Raw genomic sequence first — 25,156 nt, 5'->3', positions numbered from 1 at the left:
CGGTCCAACCGCCATGGTCCTCGTCGACAAGTTCGTTGGGCTGCGGAAGCCTAAGCTCTATGGAGACAGGGATATTGAACATGAATCGTATATCCTTTAGTCCGTCCACCATAATAGTTGAAGCCGGATTTACCGATAGACGTTTCAAGGTCACTCGTTCGAGCACCTTCTGTCGCCAGAATTCAGAATGTTCTGGCACGCGAAGCGGCCTAGAGGGATTACCGTGTCCACGATGACTCATCCCGGATGGCAAAAGTCTGTAGGACAAAGGGATAAGGTTTCAAACCCAACAACTGGTTTGAGGGGAACATTTAAACGAGACATAAGCCTAGTAATTCACTCAAAGTATTGATCCTAGCAGGAGTTCACTCAAGGTATCGATTCCAGCAGTAATTCACTCAAGGTATCGATCCTAGCAGTAATTCACTCAAGGTATTGGTCCTAGCAGTAGTTCACTCAAGGTAACGATCCTAGCAGTAGTTCACTCAAGGTATCGATCCTAGCAATAGTTTACTCAAGGTATCGATCCTAGCAGTAACTAACTCAAGGTATGCAATCTCAAAAACGCATGCCAACAAATAAGGAAAGTAACTTAAAAGATCAAACGCTATGAACATTCAAGAACGAATCAAGAACAATTGAAGAACACAAAAATTTCAAGCAAAAAACTCAACAAAATCAGGTAGGAAAGAGAAAAATACCTTATCAAGGTGAAGAATCCCCAAAATCTCTCTCCAAACTCCAAGTGGTGAGTGAAACAATGACCTGTCATCCCTTTTTATAGGGTCCAATCCAAGGGGTACCCCCCACCTCCTTCCCGCAAGGAGGTCTTCCGCGCAAATACGTTTGGACACCGGACACGCGAACAACCTAAGCGTCCCAAGGACCCTTAAGATATCCACGGAAACAGAATGTGCGACTCCCGAACAAAAAGAAAGCGAGAGGGCCGACCCGAACGGAAAGAGGCCGAATGGCCCTCGGCACAGGAACGCGCTGGTCGTTCCAAGAACGACCAGCGCGCGCCACGTGGCGCGTTCCTGGCCGCTAGCGCAGGAACGCGCTGGTCGTTCCCAGAACGACCAGCGTCCGCCACGTGGCGCGCTACTGCGCGCCTTCGCAGTAGCGCGCTGGTCGTCTCCGGACGACCAGCGTCCGCCACGTGGCGCGCTACTGCGCGCCTTCGCAGTAGCGCGCTGGTCGTCTCCGGACGACCAGCGTCCGCCACGTGGCGCGCTACTGCGCGCCCTCGCAGTAGCGCGCTGGTCGTCTCCGGACGACCAGCGTCCTCCACGTGGCGCGCTACTGCGCGCCCTCGCAGTAGCGCGCTGGTCGTCTCCGGACGACCAGCGTCTGCCACGTGGCGCGCTACTGCGCGCCCTCGCAGTAGCGCGTTGGTCGTCTCTGGACGACTATCGTTCGCCTCGTGAAACGCATCCACGGTCGCCCGGACGACCCCTTACTATCCCGTCGGGCCCTTCTCCGCAACCATTTTCTTTTCGACGAATTCTTTCGTAATCCCTTATCTGACCACGTCTCTGGGACCTATCGGAATCTTCGACATTCGAACAAGGCACTCAACTTCGAAACGACCATCCTCACAGTGCGAAGTGGCACTCCCGCTAATAAAATATGATCGAGATGCGCACTCTTCCGCTGACACGGTCATACCTCACTACTCTCTAACTCTGCATACAGACTTAGAGAGTGGGGGGCAAATTGTATGGGCAAATATCCGCCCACGAGGTGCCTGTAGAATAAAGGAAACAACCGCTTCGTAAGGGTAAAATCCGCGAGGCTAAATAAGAAGGCCCGATAATGGCCCAAGTCGCTACTCGGGTCACCGAATCCATACCCGTTTGGCACTAAGCGAATCTAACACGTGTCACGCGATAGCCACCTGCCAGTACTAGGCAATCTTACGGCCAGAGGATTATTGCGCAATCCATAACCGCACTAGTGGTAAATATTCCGTATCCGCCACTTAAAGACGGGTGTTACTGGCCAGTAGCTTACCGCACACGCGGTAACATCTTAGCCGTCCCTCGAGAAATTCGAATATTCATCTGACGGTCAGATCCTCTAGCCCTTAACGTATCTCTCAGGAGTAATGACGCGGAATAAATACGTCGGTTACTAGCTGGTTGTCATCAAGGCAATCCCTTTCCACCACTATAAATACGAGAAGCAAAACTCAGACAAGGGCATCCAATATTCGACAACAGTACTCGAGTAGCTAAATCCATTCTCTCCACTCACTTACTCTCTCATAAGCATCTCAAAGGTCTCTCGATTCTCTCAAAGTCTCTGACTCATCATCTTAGAAGTTCGGAGATAAGAGTCTGGTGGTCACGAATCAAACGATAACGAGCTAGCCGTATCGACACCATACCACCACCACCTTATCGCATAAGAGAGCTCTCTGACCTAATATATCTTCCCTTCAACGGTAACAAGCTGACCGTATCAACGTCATCGATCCAACGATCCTCATCATCCGATCCACTTACGACCAGCACCTTATCGCTGATCCCTTTACGACCAGCACCTTATTGCAAGTCCCACTTACGACTAGCAAGTCAACGACAATATATCATCACCATCACCCTCTTAATTACCGTAAGTAAATCACTACCGTGGGGATCTGTTCCGACAACTTCACGAGCCGCGGCACCTAAGCACTCCGACGACGGTTACCCTTCTATTGCCCACTTTGACTTTCTTATTTATATTTGACCGAGTATCTGACTTGACCGTCGGAGCCCCCTTAGGCCGGCACCATCCCGGTGTCCCAGAGGCTTCACGATCTCTTCTCTCTTATTGTGTGCAGGTTCTTTTCGACACGTAGCCGGTCCCCGAAGCATCCGACCCGACCCGACAAGACTTTGACCGTTGACCCGTTGACTGTCAGACTTTCCGACCCGTAGACATTTTACCGTCTACACGTATTTTGATACTCTTGAAGCATGATTTGAATGTGATGATTGGCTTATTATTTGTTTACATGTGAGTTTAATTGTCTTCGTCTAGTTTTATAAACTAGAAGCCTCGATCGTAATCGTCTATTGACACGAACTTTGATAATGCGTACTTAGTTTGATAATCGATGCTTAGTGACGTTTGATCGATTATACTTAGTTTGACGTATTATGCTTATTAGTGTCATACTTGTTCATTCTCAATTCATTAGATGGTGTGTGTAAGTTTGATAGTCGATGCTTAGTGACGTTTGATCGGTTATGCTTAGTTAGACACATGATGCTTAGGATTGTCAATGTGGGTGAAGTTAATTACACTTTCATGTGAATAGATACATAGTATTTGTCATTGTCGATCTTGTGGATCGAAGTATCCGTCTCAATTAACTTTTACCCGAATCAACTCTTACCGTCTCCCGACTCTTGTTCCTTCGACTCTTCTCTCGAATCTCTCTCGCTCGTTACTTTTATTGTTTAGTTTAGTTATTTTACTTGTTTCCTTTACTCTCTTATCACCTTGTTCGATCAAACCCCCATTTATCTTTGTTTCCTTCCTTTTTAGTCTAAGTTAGCTTGAACTATCTAGACCGAGGGACAAGACCCTTCGATATCCAAACTACCTTCCTATCCTTGGATCGATCCCGGCTTTGCCGGATTACTACTTGATACCTCCGCTTGGGTGTGCAACCTTTTCGGGTGCATCAGAATTATACCCTTATACTAGTGTTTATAGCGGATATCGACATCTAATGTCTAACACTAGTATCCCCAAGATCATCATGCAAAACTAGTAACTAACCAATTAGAAGATAGTAGATTACCTTAATCGCTATTTCCCTCGAACTAGTTGTATAAATTAAAGAAGACCAAGAGCTTCAAACGTAGCTCCTCTACTTGGGACACCGAATAGTGTATTTAATCTCCCTCCTTGAAAGCTCGCTAGCACTCCAATGGTGGTTTGATAATAAGAAGACCTTCTTCTTGCTTGACTAGAAGATAGCTTGGGAATTAGCTCACTTTCTCCTCTCTACTTGATGTGGTAGAGTAAGAAAGCTTAGAGAGAAATTCCACCCCGTATTCTCTGCCCTAAGAGTTTTTATATAGAACCCTAATAAGAATCCACCTCCTTTTAGGTTTCCTAAAACACCCTTTAGAATAAGATTTGGGGAAATAGTCGAAAAAGCAACTAGTTGATATTTTCTGAATTCCCTAAGGAGATGATTTCCAAACCCAGCCAAAATTGGCAGATTTAATGTTCATAACATAAGGAAACGTCCCTCCAAAAATCAGCCCAATCCGAGCCCTAAAAGTGCCCGAATCGGCCTAGACCCAAAACCCTTATTTCGGGCCTTTTTACTATCTTTTGCCCAAATTCTATTTAGGCATGTGAGATATGTTTATGGGACATTCCCAATGTTATATCACACTCCCACTAGTCATATCATCCGATTAAATACCCATTCTTATGTGTAACCCGATGTAGGATCCGATCGAAGTTAGCCGCAAATTACTTCGTAATTCGACGATCGTAGTTGGTTTCTAGCTAAACGCTACGACCCCCAAATCAATCGGACTTGACGATCTTATTCATCAATTGTCCTAGCCGACATATTGCTCGCATTGTCATCTTGGTCGAAGGACATCTCCTTCAACTCCTTCAGTTACCACTCATCATCCAAAATGTATCAATAGTTCAAAATAAATTATAAACCCACATCTAATCCAAATGAAGATCCCAATGCACCAAATCCCGTCTTTAGGCAAAAACTTTTTTCTTTTCTTCCAACTTTACCCCTCTATATACAAAGTCATTTATGCATTCAGCATTTCTAATAGTTCATAACCCAACAAATGCTTAGAACATAAAGTGACTAACTAGTAAGGATTACATAGTAAAATATGCATTGTACAAACTACAAGATGCAATGTACAAACTTAAAAATACATTTTACAAACTACCAGACAGAATATACAAACATTGAATTAAAAATGCATTATATCTAAGATTCATTCAAATACATTTCTGTACTCAGCATTTCTAATAATTTTTAACCTAACTTTTCACATGCTTAGAACCTAAAGGCAAAGCTTGGCTGGAAGCATTGCAGTAGAGATAGAAAGTGAGATGATTTTAGGATTTCTCTGAAGAAGGAACAAAGGATATTGTTAGAGAGAGGGAGCTGCTACTAATCTTTATTTTGGGTCATCTACTCTGATATAAAAGGCAGAAGAAACAAAACCAGAAAGGCATCTCATCTTTGGGGGGGGGGGGGGTCAAATCCTCTCTGAAGCTCAACTAAAATATAAAGATCAGAGAGAGAAAGCATATCTGGGCTAAGAAACAGAGAGTCACCATTAATACCATTATCGGGTAAGAAACAGAGAGCATTTCTTATTCATCTTTTCTTCTTCATCTTCTGTATTTCTTTTAGTGAGAGAGATAAATTAACAAAACAGAGAGTGAGAGAGAGAGATGATTGTATTCAGAGAAACAGAGAGGGAGAGAGAGTGATTGTTATCTAATTTCTTCATTTAATACAATCCCTTTATCTTCAAACTTGTTGGTGTTAGTTGATTCGGATTAGAATAGAAACATAGAGAGAAACAGTAGGATGAGAGATAGAAATTTGGTTGGAGAAGAAGACCTCGTTTGGATCGGGAGATTTGCTGGAAAATTCTTTTCCCACGTGCTGGAAAATTATTTTCCTTAGGGTGTACATGTTTGGCTGCCAGAATGGAAATCTGCAAGAAAAGTCTAATTGTTCTTCCATTTTCTCTCTTATTCTTAAAATTTATTTTAATCTCGTATTATGATTAGCTAACCATCTAATCTTAGGGCTATGATGAAACTCATTTTTAAGCTTTTAGAGACACATTCTTGTATGTTTCTCTTGATTGTGTTTAAAAGTTTAAGTTGTTTTATTTAGTTAAACTTATTTTCTTTCCATTGTCTATATTTTTAGTTTGATACACCATACTTAGATTAAGTTCTTTGATGGTGTATGCTTATCGATTAATAGTCAATAGTTTAGAGATTTGTTTTTCAAAATAAATCAATTACAAGTTTATGATTATCAATCGAGTTTTAACGAAAACATCTTCTGAAATTCGGGTAGTTCATTACCTTGAATTTTGAGTTATAAAAAGAGAGAATTAATTTGTCTAATTATTGCTTCTTAAAGTGGTTTTATGTGGTGAATTCAGAAACCCTAGACTTTCTCCCCCATTTGAGTTCATTTCCACTATTTGCTTTAGTATTTTATTATTTTTATCACCAAAAATCAATTTCGAAAAGAAACCGTGTTCTTTTTGAAGATTAGAATAGATTTTAATTACTCTATGCGGATCGACCCCGATCTTACCGCGTCTTACTACTTGACCCCCGTATACTTGCGGGTATAGACCTTTTAGGAAAAATTTAAAGGCGTATCATGTTCCTTGATAATAAATTAACTATTTCTTTAGCCAAGAATCCCGTTTCTGATGAAAGAAGCAAGCACATTGATACACGCTACCATTTTATTCGTGAACATGTTAAAGAAGGTGATATTGAAGTGATGCATTGCAAGTCTCAAGATCAAGTAGCGGATATATTTACGAAGCCCTTGAAGCATGATGTCTCTGAAAGATTGAAGTGGATGTTAGGTATGAGAAGCTATGGAAATTTGGTTTAAGGGGGGATGTTGAAAGTGAGCTTCTAAAACAAATTTGAGTTTAAGCCTAATATGAAACGTGGACTTGAGTAAATGGTGTTATCAAAATAGAAGGGGCAAAGAAGGAAAAAGACTCATTGAAATTAATTAAGAAAGTAGTAGAGTTCCTTATGTGTACAACTTGAGTAAGCTTTAGAGAGAGAAAGAACTAGGACTTTCTTTGGAGAATATCCGTTTGTGAAGAAATTTGAAGTAATCAATTGATATGTCTATGTAGCTATTATCTAATGTTTTTGAATGTCTTTTTCTTTGTTAATGAAAAGAACAACAACAGTGTTAGTGTTTATGTTGAATCAAGATTTGTGATTGAAGGATGGTTAGTTTGAGTATATTGTGTTAAATCCCTTATTTTATTGTTGTTATCTTTTCTTAATCTCCAACAAAAGATATCCCATAATCTCTGTCAATATTAATAAATGACTTAAAGTATAGCTCTTCTAGCTTTCCTAAATTTCTTCTATCGACTTTTGTATCAATATACAAAAAATAATTGAAATATGATGGAGATGAGAATATATTCTTGATTGTGAGATTTCTAGGTTATTTTTATTAGTAAAAACCCTAACGTGACATTATAGGAGAAGTGTGTGTGTATATATATCTATTATATATATATATCTATTATATCTATTATATAAAACAGAATGATGAGTGCTGACTGGGACAAAACTATGACAAAAAAAAGACAAACCCAGAGATAAATCTGACCGTCCGTCTTTTGTTACGCTAAATCTCACCGTTAAAATTTTCAACGTTGAAAGTAACCCAACGTCTTTCGCTAAATCACACCGTTAGAGATGCTGACTCTCCACATCTGGCCGTCAAAATTGAGAAAATCATCCGTCGAGACATTAAAATCTTCCGTTTAAAAATATCTCTCTTCCAATCAATCTTACCAATTCAGAAAATCATGCGTGAAGGCATTAAATCACTCTCAATAATCAATTTCAACGGAAATCTTCAATTTCAAAACATCTCTCTTCCCATTCCTAACGGAGATCTCTGTCAATGATCCCTAACGCTCGAATCCCCTTGATTCCATCCATCAAGATCACTTTAAAACTATGGTTGAGAAAGTCTGTAATCACCATCCTTAAAAAATCTATGTATATTGGTAAGCTTGAAAACATCTCTCTTCCAAAAATTTGTAGAAATTACAGTAAAAATTTGTAGAAATTTGTAGTTGCTTTAGAGAAATTACAGTCCACAAAATTTGTAGTTGTTTTTGTATTTGGTTTGTAGTTGTTTTGTAGTTGATAGTTTGTTTAATTTGTTTCTACAGAGACATAGAGAATTTTGTAGTTGTTTTAGAGAAATTTCAGTTCACATAATTTTGTAGTTGTTTTACAACAATAGTTGTTTTGTAGTTTGTAGATGGTTGGTATGTTTCTATAGAGAATTTCTTACTTCATATGTAGTATCTTTGTATAGAGAATTTTCTGTTGAGTTGACATATATATTGAGATATTTCAGTTGCCAATAACATGTTTGACAAAACTCCCCAACTAACTTACACTTTTACATTTTGTATCCAACAGTGTTCACATTGTGTGTCCAACAGTGTTCGACATCTACAACTTCACTCGCTACACAAAGGTTAGTATTGTTGTCAAGGTTTAATTGGTTTGTAGTCTTTTTCTATAACATGTTTGACCTCCCCAAATAAATTACACATTCACATTTTGTATCCAACAGTGTTCACATTTTGTGTCCAATAGTGTTGTCAACTTCCATCGCTACACAAAGGTTAGTATTGTTGTCAAGTTCCAACTAATGTTAACCAGCTGTTGTTAAAGTTAGTATACTTATCCTGCTACACAGGCCGTCACAGAGACACATACATATTCATGTTATTTGAAGAGATTGATGGGATGTCGTTGACAAAGTTATCTAGGCATAGTATGAACTTAGGCAATGTCTGAAAGTACACTTTTTTTAAAAGAAACCTTCCGAAATGAGCTTTTTCCTGCTGTTTCTATTTTTTTTTGGTAGTTGTGGTGGTTGCCTCTACTTTTGCCAATTCAATAGAGTTGTGTCTAGATTAGCCTATTAGGTGATTCAATGGAAATCTGAATTTCTTCTTTAGCCTATTTGACCAGCAACCTTACTTACCCCACTTTGTTTTCCTTCGTTAAGGTGACATCTTCATAGGCATTTGACTACATATTGACATATAAAAATATATATATATATATATATCTATTATATATATCAGCTGTCATTTGTATCGATAATCCGCCATGTCTTAGGGCAGTCTTGAATATACTCTGCAAATAGTCTCCTCTCATTAGAAAAATTCGCATATATGTGCTATTGGGTACTTTTGCCAATTCAATAGTGTGCATTTGTTCTTTCGTCTCCCATTAATGGTAACAGAACTCTGCAAATAGTCTTCTCTCATTATATGAGCTATTGGGTCTCATTAGATAAGCTGCCTTATGTTTATCAGAGTTGTTTCCCGTGGTCTGTAGTGTCAAGTTTTCAATATTGTGCATTTGAATTTTCGTAGGCAATTGCTTTCAATGTTTTCAAAACAAATTTGTTGTTGTGTCGATAGAATATCTCTTTAGTCATCCATTAATGGTGACATAACTCTGCAAATAGTCTCCTCTCATTATATGAGCTATTGGGTCTCATTAGATAAGCGGTCATATGTTTATCAGAGTTGTCTGACATGGTTTATAGTGTCAAGTTTTCAATAGTGTGTATCTGAACTTTCTTAGGCAAGTGCTTTCAATGTTTTCAAAAGAAATTTCAGGTTTGATGTGACTTTCGTTAGTAAGGGAAATATGGTCATTGTAACTTTACCAAAACTTTGAGCATCAAGACCCAATCAAACCCTGGAAACTCATTCCTGTAGTTTAGTTTCAATTGCAATTACTCTTTAATATGATAAAGCATTAGCATTAAAACGTTATAAACTTGACACTTTAGTTGTCACACATTATATTCACACACTTTCAAATTCGAAACTTTCCATTTTAGTTGTCACACATTATATTCACACCTTCCAAATTCTGCCATGAGAATAGACAAAATAAAAACAAGAAGAATAGTACGTAGTTGGAGTGAACTATTTTTTTTGTAAAAGCAATTTTAACTTATATAACTCCGAATGGGTTACCACTTGGCTTGTATATTGAGTAAAACACTCAAAATAATGGATGTCTGTTTTGTAAAAGCAATTTTAACAAATAAAACTCCGAATGGGTGGTTGTGCAAAATTTGGATACAACCCACTCATCATGAAGAGCAAATGTCTCCATCCTTCTTGGGTAATAGTTAACTCTCTAAGACATGAAACACTCTAGACTTCATGCACAAATTTGACTATGAACTTTTTTCAATCTGTCCAAACTCCTAACGGATTTACACTGTTTGTTTTTATGTTCAGTTGGATTCCAGAGAGGCATATATATGCTCACTTTAAAAGGGCACCTAAAGATAATTCATATTTTCAGAGCTCAGTTTTTTCATGTTCCAAAACATGCAGTCGTATATATTATATAAAGTAGTTATTAAAAACAATATTTACTAATTAATGTCCTGCTCATTTTCAAATTTGAAGTTGCATCGTAAATTGAGGGTATAACTATATCCCTTCTATCTTAGATCATGTATTCTTTTTTAGTATTGTTGATTATTACTAAAAGTATATATTCTGATTATCTTCTCAAATTTGTCGACTTTGTAAAATTTAGTATAGTCCTAATTAACTTATTAAACTTTAATCCCGCATATAAAAACTCGAAAGTTGGATTATTTGAACTTTTCTGCCAAAATTTATCCATTGATCATAAGAGTTAAGTTAGTATTACGTTTGGATAGGGAGATATTTTTTTCATCTATTTACCCTAAAATTATATAAGTGGTTACCACGTTGTCTTAGTCTCATGTTTTACTATGCTATTGTGTACAGAGGGATCAAGAAAGGATTGTCACATCAAGGTGGGGATGAAGTCACCAAAAGACAATCATGCGAAAGAATTGCTCATTAAACCCTTCAATTCAACACGTGAGATTGATACAATTAAATATATACACAAATATATCTATAAAGGTGAAGATCATACAACTCTGCTGGTCGAAGCGGCAAACGAGATTAAACAATAATCAGCCGTATTACTTTTTTTTTTTGTAATAAAGTCCTTTACTATAAATTTCAATTCATAAAAAATTTATATTTTTATTTTCAATAAAAATATTTCGATTCTAATTACTGTCCATGTATTGAGAATAAAAATTGATACGTTTTCTATGGGAGCAGAGTTTTCTATGCGGAGGACAATCGTCCTAGGTCAATACATATCACTAACGTACTCTCTTAAACATGTAATTGGTTTCTCCATTTCTCATTTCAGATTTTCATAAAAGCATAACTTTAGTTTAAGTCATATGAGGTCATTTTAGTGTTGAAGTGTAATATCATGACATTTTTCGCATTCGATGAAATGTACCGTGCCGGAGGCACGGGTTATACCTAGTATATCTATATAACAAAACACAATGTTTTGTGCTGACTGGGACAAGTCGAAAGACAAATCCGGTCCTCCGTTGGCTTTTTGATAAGATCTACACCCTTAGATCAGTTACCCACCCTAATTTAATCACCCACCAAATGAGGGAAAGTTAATAAAACCTTCGATCTGGGTTCTTACGCGCCTTATCTTCGTTCCTTCGCGCGTTATTCCTGTAGAAGAAACGAGTGAGTTAGTATCTCTATCATGCCTGGTGGGAGGTTACAAAATTTATGGCTTTAAAACCTTCCATAACAAATCGTGCCTTCTTGGGACGTTACAAACTACAAATCCATCATGAATCCTGCTTCAAAATCTCTCCTATTCAAGTTCTCTCTCATTGAAATCGATAGCTGAATCGATAGTAATGGCGACCGGACCTTTCCTCTCTTCTGTAAACAATCATTCATAAATATTCTTTCCCCAATTTTTTCCCCAATTTTCAATCTTCAATAATGTCGGATTATTAGCCAGGTAGATTGATTGATAGAAAAACCCTAATTTATTCAGATCTCTGAGGAAGTTTGGTAATTAAAACCCTAATTTATTCTTCAGATCTCTGAGGAAGTTTGGTAATTGAAACCCTAATTTATTCAATTAGAATAGGAAATTGAATAAATTATGTTCAATTTTGTTTTTTATGATTGTTAGGTTAAATTTAAGCTTTCTCTATTTTTGAATTTCAGGAGTTTCAATTTCGCCCCCATTGTCGTTTATATCTCTTCGTCTTCTCTTCCTCCTTCCTTACCATAACTCCCTACATCTCAATTCTCACATATTTCATCTTCTCCCCTAATAATTCATTATGGAAACAATCAATATCTTTCAAGAACAGTGAAACATCAATTGTTACAATATTCTTCTTGTGCTTTGCTTGCCTATGATTTGTAATAGAGAATACATTAATCAGAGGTTACAATTCCATTTTTCTAGATTTTCAGGAAACAATTGAAGGACGGAACAACTTAATCAGGTAAGAAAACTCCATTACTAGCTTAATCAGATTTTTGGTTGTTTCAGGAAATGAAACTCCAGTAAAAGGTAATAAACCCCTAATTGAATGTTATAATTTCACTTTCCTTGCTCTTCTTGTATATACTTTGATTTCCTATTTTGTTTCTAATTGTTGTCTAAACAAGGGTTTGTTCATACAATTCTGCAAGGTAAACCAGTTACATTGTTCCTCCTTCTTTGCCTCCATATTCCAACGATTGGATTGGATCCGTTACCATATTTCGGTTTTTAAATTGAATTTGCCATGAAGTTCTGCTATAGTAATCGAAGGTTATTCAGGTCTTATTGGTTTCAAATCTCAAGAGTCTCTCGCCATTCCTGTTGGCTTGTGGAAGGTAAATATACTTTGCTTCTTTTTTGTTTCTAATTGTTGTCTTGTTTCAAATCTCTAGGGTTTGTTCATACAATTCTGCAAGGTAAACACTTTGCTTCTTACAATTCTTTTTTGCTAAATCAATTTTTAGAAAACAAGAAAGGGTAAAAGTGAAACGATTTAAAAAGGAGGAGCAACAACAGCTAACTCCATAACTATTGCTTCATTACTCATCAAATAGAGGAGCAACAACAGCGAGAGATTAAGACTCTGTTCGTAATATGTAAGTATTGAATATGCTAACAAGTAAGCATATGCCTTTTTATTTTGAGGTAAGACATGACTCTATTTGTAAAAGCTACTGTTGTTGGTGATAGGGCAATGCTTCTTGAATAGCAGTCAATTGCTTCCTTGAATTATTTCTGTTGTTGGTGGCTAATGAATAGATAATATTGAGTTGAATCCAACATATTTCATGCTTAAGAGTGTTATTGTAATGCGCACGACAATAGGGTGTTTAATAGAGCTAAATCATGGTTATAAGTCTTCAGGTGTTTTCTCCAAAACAATTTTGCTTACTGTAGTTGATAGTTTTGTTGTTATTTGTTATCTAAGAGCACATTATTTCATTTGTAGGCATCATTGATAAGATGAGTACCAAGATTCATCAAGAGATACATGTGTAAATTATATTCCACCCGATGAGAATGCGGACAAGAAAAGGTGTGGATATTGTTATACTCTCGTTACCTTATACTCTCCTCGTAATGTAGGTGGATTGATAATCACTTGGTTCAATTGTTTTCAACCAACATATACCTGGATGCTTTTGAAGTACTTGAGTCTTTGGGCTACACTGAAGGTAATGATAAGTCAAGATACCAACTGATATTACAAAACAAATTCAATACTACATGTGCTAAATTAGCTTAGGTTGAGTAGGTAAAAGAAGCTTAGCATAGGATAGCATCATCAAGTTTGGTATGTCTTATTTTAACACTTTGGGATGTCTATTTTAATATATTCAATGATCACATCAATAATGTTGTGAAAAACAAGTTCGAACTTGAAATAAAGCTAATTAATCTAACATTGTTTTTCTCGTGCGGGCGAGATATCTGTCTTTTAATTTTTATTCTTTCTTTTCTTTGCCAATTCGTTTGATGCCATTTACCTGTTATAGCTTCTTCTTTTATCATTATATATGACTGTTTTCTCTTCAGTTCAAATATGTTACCCTTATTGAAGTGCGGAATAAGTCTCAAAAATGAAAGTAAAGGAAAAAGTGCAGAGTACTCAATACAATTTTCAATTCTTTTTCAGTCGGGGAAGTTTGACTATAAACCTTATTTTTCCTTTACTTTCATTTTTGAGACTTTTCTAATATTGCATTGATTTTTAATGTGTGTCAAAACTGATGGTTGTTTGAGGAAGGGGTTCCACTGACTAGGTCCGAGAAATGAGAGGATAGAGTATAACTACTAAATGACTAATCCAATCCACCATGATGTGTCTGAAATATAACATCTATGTTATTTAACCAACCCAATAAGGTCTCATCAAGGTTGGCGACAAGCAAAACATCAAATCCATGTTTTGATGGGACCTTTATACTTGCTAACTTTGTAATGTATCCATAAAGGTCAACCATAAACATAATTAATGGAAGTGAGATGAATATGGGCATCTTCCCAAGCTTGCAACCCAAAATTAGGGAACTGTGAGAATCCACATTGTTCTCCTTCATAGTAGAGCCACTGTCAACACCCCATACAAAGTTATCCAAAAGAACTTCGCAAATGCACTTGTTCGGCAAAAGTAATGAAGCTGATTATTTGTAATTTGGGTGTTTTAGCTCCTTCAAGTTATATGGATAACTTTAAAGAGAACAATCATTGTTGTGCCATTAGCCTGCTTGGAAAAGTTTATTTGTAATTTACGTGGAATCGAACATGTCCGTTAATAAGAAATTAGTCTCACACTGCGAGTCAGGAAAAAATCATTCTCACAGGGAAAAATCATATTCCGAGCTAATTTAACATGAAAATGGATTCAGATGCTCATCATAAGAACTAATAATATGAACCGAAAAGAGTTGAAACCAACTTGTAAATCTGAGTGTCAAACCCAAAATTTATAGGCCCAATAGGATTGACATTATTGACTCAACTTATAGTCAATCGCATCAAGAATAAAAAGCAGAATGTAAAATCATAATAATCAGACATCCCCCACTTAAAGGCAACAACTATAACAGAGAAAGAAAGAGTTACCTTTCAAAGAAGAAGCACTGCCAAGAGCGGGACACGACCTGCGATTCAGAATACTCTATTGGTTTAACAATAATGAAGACAATAATAAATTACTAAAGAATTAGAATCCAGTCACACATTTGAGAGATATTATTCTTGAGTTCCAGTAACATCTGATGTTGAGTCTCCTGGACTGGACGGGACTGGATATTGAAGAGGGGAAGAAACAAAGAGGAGTTGGCGAAAAGAGATTTCATGACCCAGGAGAGTGAATCTTCTTCTGCACTTTTGATATCCCAAATTATTTCGTGATATTACTTCGCAGTTTTTCTGCATATATGACAAATTGACGAGTTTGTCGTGCAACAAAAACATAACCATTGAAGTACACCATAAGAGACTCCATTGTCTGAATTACTAAGCACCTGGACTACCAAAAGAAAGTGAAAATTCTCTAATAGATGAATTAAACCGTCAAGCTCCTCGAGAACAACTGTTAAAATTGTAGATCGGTATATAACAAAATGAGATCGAACGGGAATTTCTCTCACCTCAGTGGAGTAAGAGACAGACCCAACCTAGAGTTAACACTTTTTGCTTCATAGAAAACCTCGTTGATCACATCCCCGTTAATTTCCAAAATATGAACTCCTGGGAATGAAAATAAAATTATAAGTTGAAGTAGAACTCTTGAGAAATGGGAGTTCAGAGATTCAAATATCACAAAATTCAACTCTAATGTGAATTGAATAGATCGCGACAAAGAAGATAAAACACTTGCGAGATTAGAAGAACATTCAGGTGCTTAAATGCAACTCAATACCTTAGTTCGGACATCGATGACAATTCCTCTTATAATATCAAGATTGATAGGTCTTCAAAGAAATAACTCAGAAATATAATGAACACACCGTAAACAATATTATATAGCCCGTGTCTCTGGCACGGAAAATTTGTAGATCATTTTACGTAGTTGCAAATTTTACTCTTGTCTTACTCTTGTTCCGCATCAAATATTGTTTCGCCTTACTCTTGTCTTGCTCTCGTAGACAAAAAGATAAGCACTAAAACAAAAATCACATAAACAAACCAAAAATCACATAAACAAACCAAATTCTCTTGTGCACCAAGTGATAAAGATGGATGTTAGAAGGAATGAAGATACTCTAAGATTAGTTTCGAAAAAAACTAATAGAGACTGCTGATCTCAACTCTGAAATTTTCAAAATAATTTCCTGCGAAGTAAAATATGACAAAAGAAAACAGTTAAAAAGTAATAAACAAAAAAGAAAAGAGAAACTCCAGAAAATCAAATAAGAAAGAAACAAATTCCAATATTAATTAATTTTTTTTAGAAAAAATGGACTTTACAGAAAAAGGAAATTATACCTTTTCGTATAGTGTCTTCAAAAAAACCCATGTGATTGAAATCCAATACGTTTTTTCATTTCAGCTGAAGATATGGGAAAGAAATAATAGTGATTATAATATTACAATACTAACAAGCACATTCGAGGTTTATTACGGTATAGTTTTGCTTATCCAAATTCATTTGACTGAGAGATGCTTTTATTTGGGATCCAAGAAAAATGATCCTTGACCAAAAATATTTAGGTCCCAACAAAAGATACCGTAGGTGTGCACTTCGAAAGAAGAATAAAACCACATATATAGCAAGTCAGAATAGCGAAGAATTCCAACTTGAATCCAATATGAGAGCAAAGAGATCAAATTAGAATATGGAAACAAAGACTGAGATAAAAATCAGTGAGATTCAGGTCCAACTATTTCAAAGATTGAAGAGAAAGAGAAGAGATGAAGTAACATGTTTTCATGTGCATGAAATCATAACTATACCTTGTAAGAACGTGAAGGGGTTAGGTATTAAAAACCCAAAAACAAATACAAGAAGATGAATTTTTTATTGGTGTTGGCCGTGTTGCAGTCCATTGATAAATCCATTAAGAATCAACATAAATACAACAATTACAGAAGATATAGAGCCTTACGAAGTAAATGATATGATCATGGAGACTGTTTAAACCTGAATTGGATACCAAAGAACAGATTTCTCTGAAGAACCGCCGATTCAACAATTGCAAGCAATGAGAAAGCAAATGAACTGAAACAAAAAAGAAACACCACTCATCCGAAAGAGATTACAGCGTGAAAATCCCGTAACAAACAAAAAAATATGAATCACGAAGTCAAATAGAATATCAATACTTCTCTTTGATTTTATTACCTCGGGGTACATCGTTCACAAACTCATTATTTCGACGGAATAAAAAAAATTAGAGCTTGAAAGCAAGAAAAAAAGATGAGACTGATTAGTTCAAAACATTAGTTCAAAAAGAAAAGAAGGCTGTAAATCAAAGTTTAAGAGGCGTGCTCAGCTATATTACCTAGTCTTTGTGAAGAACAAGTGTTCAAGAAGTACTATAAGAGAAGACAAAGAAGCATGATTGAGGAGTGTCCACCACGATGTGCCTACAATATACAAAATGAAGTGCCAACAACAATAAACTAAACCACGCAGTTAGAAATATCTCTTATGATACCACTGAAGAACAAATTATATTATACAGATTTGGGAAGAACCCCTATGTACAATTTAGGTAAAATAAACCCCTAAAATTGTTAAAGTCTCTCTCTTTTGTTTGGGTTAATAAGTTATGTTAGATTTCCTGGTCAAAGTCACTCTATTTTGATAATAAGTCTCTCTCTTTTGTTTGAGGTATTTTCTTCCTATTTCACTTCTACACTTTGATTCGTTCTTTAGTTTGAACCACCTAATTAATTTCTCCAATTTTTTAGTTTCTCATTTCCTTTTCTTCCCAATTTCTGGATATTTCTTTACTGATTTTTAGTTTAATGTGATTCAATTTAGGGAAATTTTCAGCATTCATTTTGTGGAAAGAATTAAGAGAGAAAGTAGGAAATTTTAGTATTGCTCAATATAATTACGAAGTAACAGTTATTCCTCCATTGCTTTCAATTTCTGGGTTTTTGTTGGTTTCTTCTCTGCACTTCAATTTCCTGGTCTTTATTAGTTTCTTCTCTGCACTTCAATTTCTGGGTATTTGTTCATGTCTTTACTTTCTATAACTTTATTTCCTAATTACTCTCTATACTACTATTGTTATTTTTATTTTAGATAATTGCTTTTGTTATTTCATTTATTCTCTTATATGTAGAAAAGTTATCTCGAATCTTCAATATTTATAATTTTGTTTTAGTTTACATTTAGTTGCCATCTATGTGTTTAGAGAAGCCTATTTTGTTTTAGTTTACATTTGGTTATCATCTACTTCTTTGTATATTAAGTAGATTGTAGTCTTTTGATTTTTTTAATTTGGTCTGTAGGGAAGTGTATTTTTGTTTTGGTTCAGTTCAAGGTTATGGACATTTGAATGTGGGAGAAGATTGTGGTGTGACAGAAATTCATTTTTGTTTTTGTTTTGTCTTCCCGACTAATTATGTAGGGTAAATTGGATCATTTTGAATTGTTCTAATTGTAAAAACACAACATGGATTTTGTCATCAAACTGATTCCCCCAGATTATCTCCACTGCTCTCTCACGTCTTTATACCATTAAATCAAATTTTCCACTAACCAGCAACTTCCCATGTTTATCTTTCTATTTGGGTTGATTTTTACCAAAATAACAACTCTCTCTTATTCTCTCTCCATAATTCCTTGAACTTCTTCTAAAAAATTTGTAACTGTGTTTCATGTCAAATACTTGAGCCTATATTTTATCACTACTACATTAATACTGCTTTAGTTGTGTGAATTGGTTTTCTTATGCATTTCTCCCGGTTATCTCACTTCAAAAAATACTCCCCAAAATAAATCCCGCGTTACTAAAGCTTTTTCTCTATGTTCTTTGAAATAGACTTATAGTTTTTCTATCAGATCTTTCGGGTTTATAGAAGAGTTTAATTTCTTTTATATTTATGTGTTCTACAGGAGAATGACACAATCAGTTGAATACCAAATCAGAAGATGAAGAAAGAGAATTGAGAAGATCCATTATCGTTTTCTTTATTTTCGTTTTACAAATTAGTGTTCATGATTTGTTCTTCTGGACTTTCTAATGACTTTATTTCTGCAATACATGTTTGTAATGTCCTTATTTCGTCAATACATGTTTGAACTTCTCTTTATAGGTAAAAGCTTCTTTTCACTATCTCTAACAAATTTTAGACTTCAGTTAATATCATTTATTTTGTTGTCTTTATCTTTTCCACATCTAATATTTTGACTAAATTAATATTTGGTAGACTTCTTATGTGGTGATGAGGATATTGTGACTGAATTAATATTTATTAGATAAGTAGTTACAAAATAAAAAGTAATTACAAATTTTCTCTCCCTCTATTCCCTCCCACATTTTTAGATAAGTAGTTACAAATCCAGCCTTAAACTCCCCCATCCCACGTAATTTTGTTTCTTTACTCCCACTAAGATGGTTCAGATTTATCTTGCTATAACTATTTTATGTAAATAACTACTACTCTCTCACTATATAACTATCAAATACCCATTATGAGTATGTTTCTACATGGTTATCATTCATCTCATTTTTTTTCTTAGTTGTTTGAGTTTTTTCATGCTCTCATATTTTTTCTTCACGAGTGGTTACTATTTCATTTTTAAGTTTAAGCTAATCTCCGTTTAAATCATTCTAGGAGAATAAAGTGGTGGCTCAAAATTCCAAAACATATCAAGAGTGGATGATTCTTATTTGAATGTTTAAGTGTGGATTCCTATTCGAATTTGTTAATGTGATCCGATTTGGGTTGTGTTCTTTCCTCTCTTTTTTTTTTTCTGTATGTGTACTTTAGCCTTCAAGATTTATATATCGTTTTGGTTTGAATTTGTAATTAATGTTTATTTTTTCTGCTTTCACAGGAGAATAACAATCAATTGACAACCAATACAGAAAAAAAACAAAGAAAAGAAACTCGAAAATCAGTTTTATTTTATTTTATTTTTTTGCTTTCTTTTTTCATGTAGACAGTGAAGTGTAATTTATTAAAACTTTATATGTCAAGTGCGACACAGAATGTGGATTTTCCAGGAATTCAAAGAAGATGAATCCCTTTTCCAACTGTAGATGTTAATTGAAGAGAAAATTGAAAATAAAAGAGTGGATGTTTAGTTTAGTAATTTTAAATTTTTTGGAATTTACTTTAGATTGCAAATGAGAATTTGTTATTCTTTTCTATTTGGTAATTTAATCGATTATGTAAATTTTATAAGAACAACTTCTTTTTCTTTTGTAATTTCATACGTTTTTATTTCATGTATATATGTAAATTTCATAAGAATGGATGTTGGGGTGTACCTACACTTAGCATTTGAATTGAAGAGAAAATTGAATTGATTATGCAAATTTTTGCTAGATTCTTTAGCAAATGAATTTCTTTTCTATTTGGTAATTTAATTGATTATGTAAATTTTATAAGAATCATTTTCTTTTGTAATTTCATACATTTTTATTTCATCTTTTTGTATGTTCATTGAATGAAAAAAACTAATTATTTTAAGGGGTTTAAGAGAGTAAACATCAAGACAAGATTATCAAATTATTTTCTTTTGTAATTTCATACATATTTATTTCATCTTTTTATATGTTCATTGAATAAAAAAATTGACTATTTTAAAGGGTTTGAGAGAGTAAACATCAAGACAAGATTATCTTATTTCTTTGTGTTGTTTTCTTCCTTCTCTTAAATGTAAATGTGTAAATATTACTCTTATTTTGTGAAGTCTTACGGGTGAGTCATTCTCTTTCATACAGTTGAGTCTATTTTTTTTTTTTTATATAGTTTTTCTGTAACAAAATTATTGCCAAACTAGGTGTCCACCGCGTCCTACGGACGCGGTAGATCCCTTTTGGCTAACGCCGTCGTGTCTAGAATATAAGGCATGAGAACGTATCTCACGATCAACTGCATCTCATTAGTGTGTGTACATCGAGATTGTGTGTATACGAAGACGTTTATACGTCGAGAAATTCATTTCTAGACTATCTGGGATTAGACAGAGACCTGTGATTCGCAAATGCGAATTACAGGTCCATGTATGGTGTTGGATGGTGTAGAGATGAATTTCTCGACGTATAAACGTCTGCGTATACACACAATCCCGATGTACAAACACTAATGAGATGCAGTTGATCGTGAGATACGTTCTCATGCCTTATATTCTAGACACGACGGCGTTAGCCAAAAGGGATCTACCGCGTCCGTAGGACGCGGTGGACACCTAGTATATATATATATATACTCTTGTTAGCTATTTGATCAAGTGATGTTTTGTTATATCGTTGGTTTAAGTATTTTTTTGGTATTTGAGTATTTCACCAACTTCCAGTGGCAGATATTATGCCTACAAGGATCTCTAGATGGTATAAAATAGTACGTTGCCCATGTTTTTTTTAATCTTTTACTTATATAAATTGAGATTTTTCTGAAGCGATATCAACGCAGATATGTTGCAGTGGTGATGAATGCAATGTCCTAATTACGATGTTCTATGGTATTGTATACTTGTATGCATGAATTACTATTATTTATTATAATTACATCTTTTTTAGTTTTACTTTATTACCAGTACATGTTTAATCTACTTAATGAACATAATGGTAATAGTGTAGTAAAATATATGATTTTCAAAAATAAGAAAGAAAAGCCTATGGAAGGTCAACTTCTTCATGGTATCTAGGAACTCCAACAGTTTTACTTGATGCCTTGACAGCAGACTTTGGGCCTTGTCTCAACCAGACCTGATTCACCATAATATTATAGACAACACATGTTCACATTGCTTTTGCTGGTACTCACTTAAATGGTTATCGGATGTGTATGATTTTGCAGTGGCAGATAAACTTAGAGCTCAGCTTTGCAAACGTCTCATGTCATTACCCACAACAAAGGAGTTCGAATTGGGGGCTGGATTTGCAAGTAAGTTGGTGCATCTTTTAGTTTAGTTTCTTACTTATTTAGAATTCTCCATATTTTTTAGTATACGCAGCAATGCGCTAAACTATATATATATATATATATATATGCATAAATTGATGTGGTAGATAATGGAACAATGACTATTCGAGTTTTAGAGTATCTACCATGTTAGAGAGTGATTTAAAGTGATGATAAGAGGCAGAAAGGTAGAAATATAAATTTATACCGACCGCTAGGAAGTCTTCAATCCTCAAAGTAGTTTATAATGAAAAGAAACAGTAGCCTCCCCCAAGATCTTCATAAAGTTTGTAAAACGCCTAAAATTTTGCTGCATTCCAGAAAACCATGTGCATTTTGGGTGTTTTAAAGAAGAAACTAAAGATGCATAATATACTATTGAGATATCATTATAATTTTGTGCTTCACACGTACTACATGGTTATTTGTTAGCATTTTCTCGAATCGTTAATATTATATTTGATTGAAAAATGTGATTATAATCCTGATTTATCCAAGTGTCTTTGTTTTTCATTGAATTCTAATGTTACTTTATATCTCTTGTTACAGGAAAAGTTGGAGAAGCAAACCCTCGTACGAGATTTTTTTTTTTGTATAGTACGTCGAACTCTTAGATGTATAGACATGATTTAGTTTGGATTGTTTGCTCGATATATTTCGTTCATATTTTGGTAAATTCAATTTGAAGAATTTTTACTTCGACATATGTACGAAGGATTTTTTATGAATAAATAAATGGATGAAACAGATCTATATGTCATTTTATGTGCATTTAAGTTATGTATATCTATGAATAGATGCAGGTTTGACAGGGTCATGATTAATGAATGTTAAGCTATAAAGATCTAAAGTGCAAGAATTTTAGCCACAGATATTTCCGTAGCATATGGATGTTCAACGGTTATAATTTTTGTATACACTTGACTTTTTGCTACGAATAATTCCATCTCAAATAAACGGTTAATGGTCAAATATTTTTAAACATGTAGTTACGCCAAAATCCATAGCAGAAAACTCTAACTAGTAGTTACGGACAATCGCGTAGCAAAAAGTTCGTAGCTAAAACCTTTTGTGACGGCAATATCAGTTACGCAGTGAGAGTCGTAGCAAAACATCTTCTGCTACGGGATTTCGAGTAATTGTTATGGCTTGTGTCCGTAGCTGAAGGCTGTCAATTTTGTAGTGCCAGGACGCGTCTGGCCAGTCGCGGACGCCCAGGACGCGTCCCAGTCCTTCCCGGACTGAGAATCCGAGAGCGTCTCGGATTAGGACGCGTCCGAGTTTCTCGGACAGAAGACGCGTCCGAGAGCGTCTCGGACAGGGATCCCGAAGGATCCGCGTCTGGCACCTGAGGTCGCGTCTTCCTGACGCGACCACAGAGAATAGTCCGGACGCGTCTCGGATTGAGAATCCGGACGCGACCAGGACTGGACCTTCCAGAACGCGTCTGGTGAGACCAGAAGCTGTCTCGGACTGGGAGTCCGAGAAGCACAGGCTTGGGCAGAGCGTCTAGGACGCGTCTGCGGGGCTAGGAAGCGTCTGGCCTAGGGCCAGGACGCGACCACCCGAGGGACTTGGCACGGTCTGGAACGTGCCAATCCGGGTCCGACCTTGATTCGGACCTTGACCGAGACTTGACTAGGTCTAGTCAAAGGGTCCCTTGACCAAGTTTGACTTAAGTCTTTGGAGTTAGACTCAGGTCTTTTGGGCCTTGACTTAAGTGGGAGGTTTCGGTTTTCTTCTTCCGACTTTGATCATATTTTTTTCCGAAAGCGACCCGGGCCAACCAAAGCCTGAATCGGAGTTTTTCCAAAACGATTTCAAAATCTTTTAGGATAAAACCAGAACGAGCCATTAGTCAGAATTATGAGATAATTAGACTTAAGGCACGTTAGACATAGAGATGTCGGTAGTATCTCCCGAAAAGCTATCTAGAACATAGCAAACCTAGATTCGACCTAAGTAAGCGAATCTCATACATACTTGGGTGTTTTATGATTGTCATATTATTATGTATGTATGGATGTGAATGCGGGTTCTAGTATGGCCATAGAATCGTTCTATCTTGTTTTTAAGCACGGATGGGTGCCCGATGTAATTAATTTAATTTCAAGTTTTATACGATCTGCGAATCGTTGAGTCTTGTAATTAGAGTTAAGGGTACAATTGAGTCCATTGAAGAGCCAAAGGATGTGATCGTGGTTCGAGTGGGAGAATTCAATGGATGTTCGAGGATGGAGATCCAGGCGAACGGAGGCTAAACAAGCGAAGAACCTAAGAAGATTAGATCTTTTAGGTTAGGGGCCATACTAGGATCATATCTGCTTGATTTATTTTCTCGCGCGCATTTACTTATTTACGTTTTGTGTGGTGTATGATCGCGTTAAGAGTTCACAGTAATGCATGCTAACATAGACCGGATCCTACAACGGGTTACACATAAGAGTGGTAACTTGATCGGAGAGATTTGACTAGACGGGAACTGGCTAAAGTTGGATGGGATTCAACTGGAAAGGCCGAAAGGGTCCGAATGGAGATTCGGGACAAGATAGAAGGAAGGCTCTTTGGGCCGGCCATGAGATGGCCGACCAGAGTTAGTGGGCCGGCCACATAAGGCCCATAGTGGGCTGCCCTGGCCGGCCACACTTAAGGGGATTATCAAAATACCCCAAAAAGGGTATTTTGGTAATTATCTTTTCTGTGCCCCAGAAAATAGAAAACCTAATCTGAATGAGATTCTAATTAGGGTTTGTCTATATATTGGGTCAGTTGAGAACAGAAAAGGTGTGGATTTTTCTCTAAGGAAAAATTATACAGCTCTCTCTCTCTCTCTGAATATACAACTATTGGAGAGAGAGGAATATAGAGAAAAAGTTCCCATTCTATCAATCTAGTCAAGAAGAAGAGTTCTTCTCAACCTTCTAGTAAGTCCTAGCAGTCTGAAAGGAAGGGAGATCAAGTCTCCATTTTTGTAGTGTCTTGATCTTTGCATGCGATTGGAATGGTTCGAGGGAAAAACGCGTTAAGGTATTTATCCCTCTCTAGTTCATTGATTAGTTTATGCATGTCGATCCTGGACAATCTAGTGTTAAACATGAGATGTTTGAGATTCCGCTTACAACACTAGTTAGTGTATAGGATACACAAAACCCTACAGAAGCAATCTGCCCGTTAGAGCTTGCAAATGCACGACTAAGCTGCTTCACGGATGATGAGTTGTAGTGCGACAACATGCTTTGAGCATTGGATGTTGACGCGCGGATCTGAGAGATCGACTCGTGCCCGGGACTACGGAAGTTAAGCTACGACGGGCTACACTGAAGCGAATGTCACGGATCCCACTTTCACGCTTCGCGGCCGCACGAGCAAAGTTGTGACG

General features: G+C 36.2%; 2 long non-coding RNA genes across 2 annotated transcripts; one reads left to right on the top strand and one right to left on the bottom strand.

The window, feature by feature from the left end:
• Positions 1-12,190: 12,190 nt before the first annotated feature.
• Positions 12,191-13,622, top strand: LOC147530376 (uncharacterized). The gene is made up of 3 exons (XR_015229238.1): positions 12,191-12,554; positions 12,684-12,815; positions 13,169-13,622. It is a non-coding gene; the product is annotated as an uncharacterized LOC147530376 (long non-coding RNA).
• A 1,025-nt stretch (positions 13,623-14,647) lies between these two features.
• LOC147530375 (uncharacterized) lies at positions 14,648-17,291 on the bottom strand. The gene is made up of 3 exons (XR_015229242.1): positions 16,794-17,291; positions 16,174-16,282; positions 14,648-16,019 (listed from the first exon to the last, which is right to left on the bottom strand). It is a non-coding gene; the product is annotated as an uncharacterized LOC147530375 (long non-coding RNA).
• Positions 17,292-25,156: the final 7,865 nt, after the last annotated feature.

This window comes from Eschscholzia californica, unplaced genomic scaffold (genome assembly GCF_041429995.1).
Source record: "Eschscholzia californica isolate CP2 unplaced genomic scaffold, dmEscCali1.0.p SCAF_7, whole genome shotgun sequence".
NCBI lineage: Eukaryota > Viridiplantae > Streptophyta > Magnoliopsida > Ranunculales > Papaveraceae > Eschscholzia > Eschscholzia californica.
The sequence above is the reverse complement of the archived record's forward strand: the minus strand, read 5'-3'. Positions and strand labels throughout refer to the sequence as shown.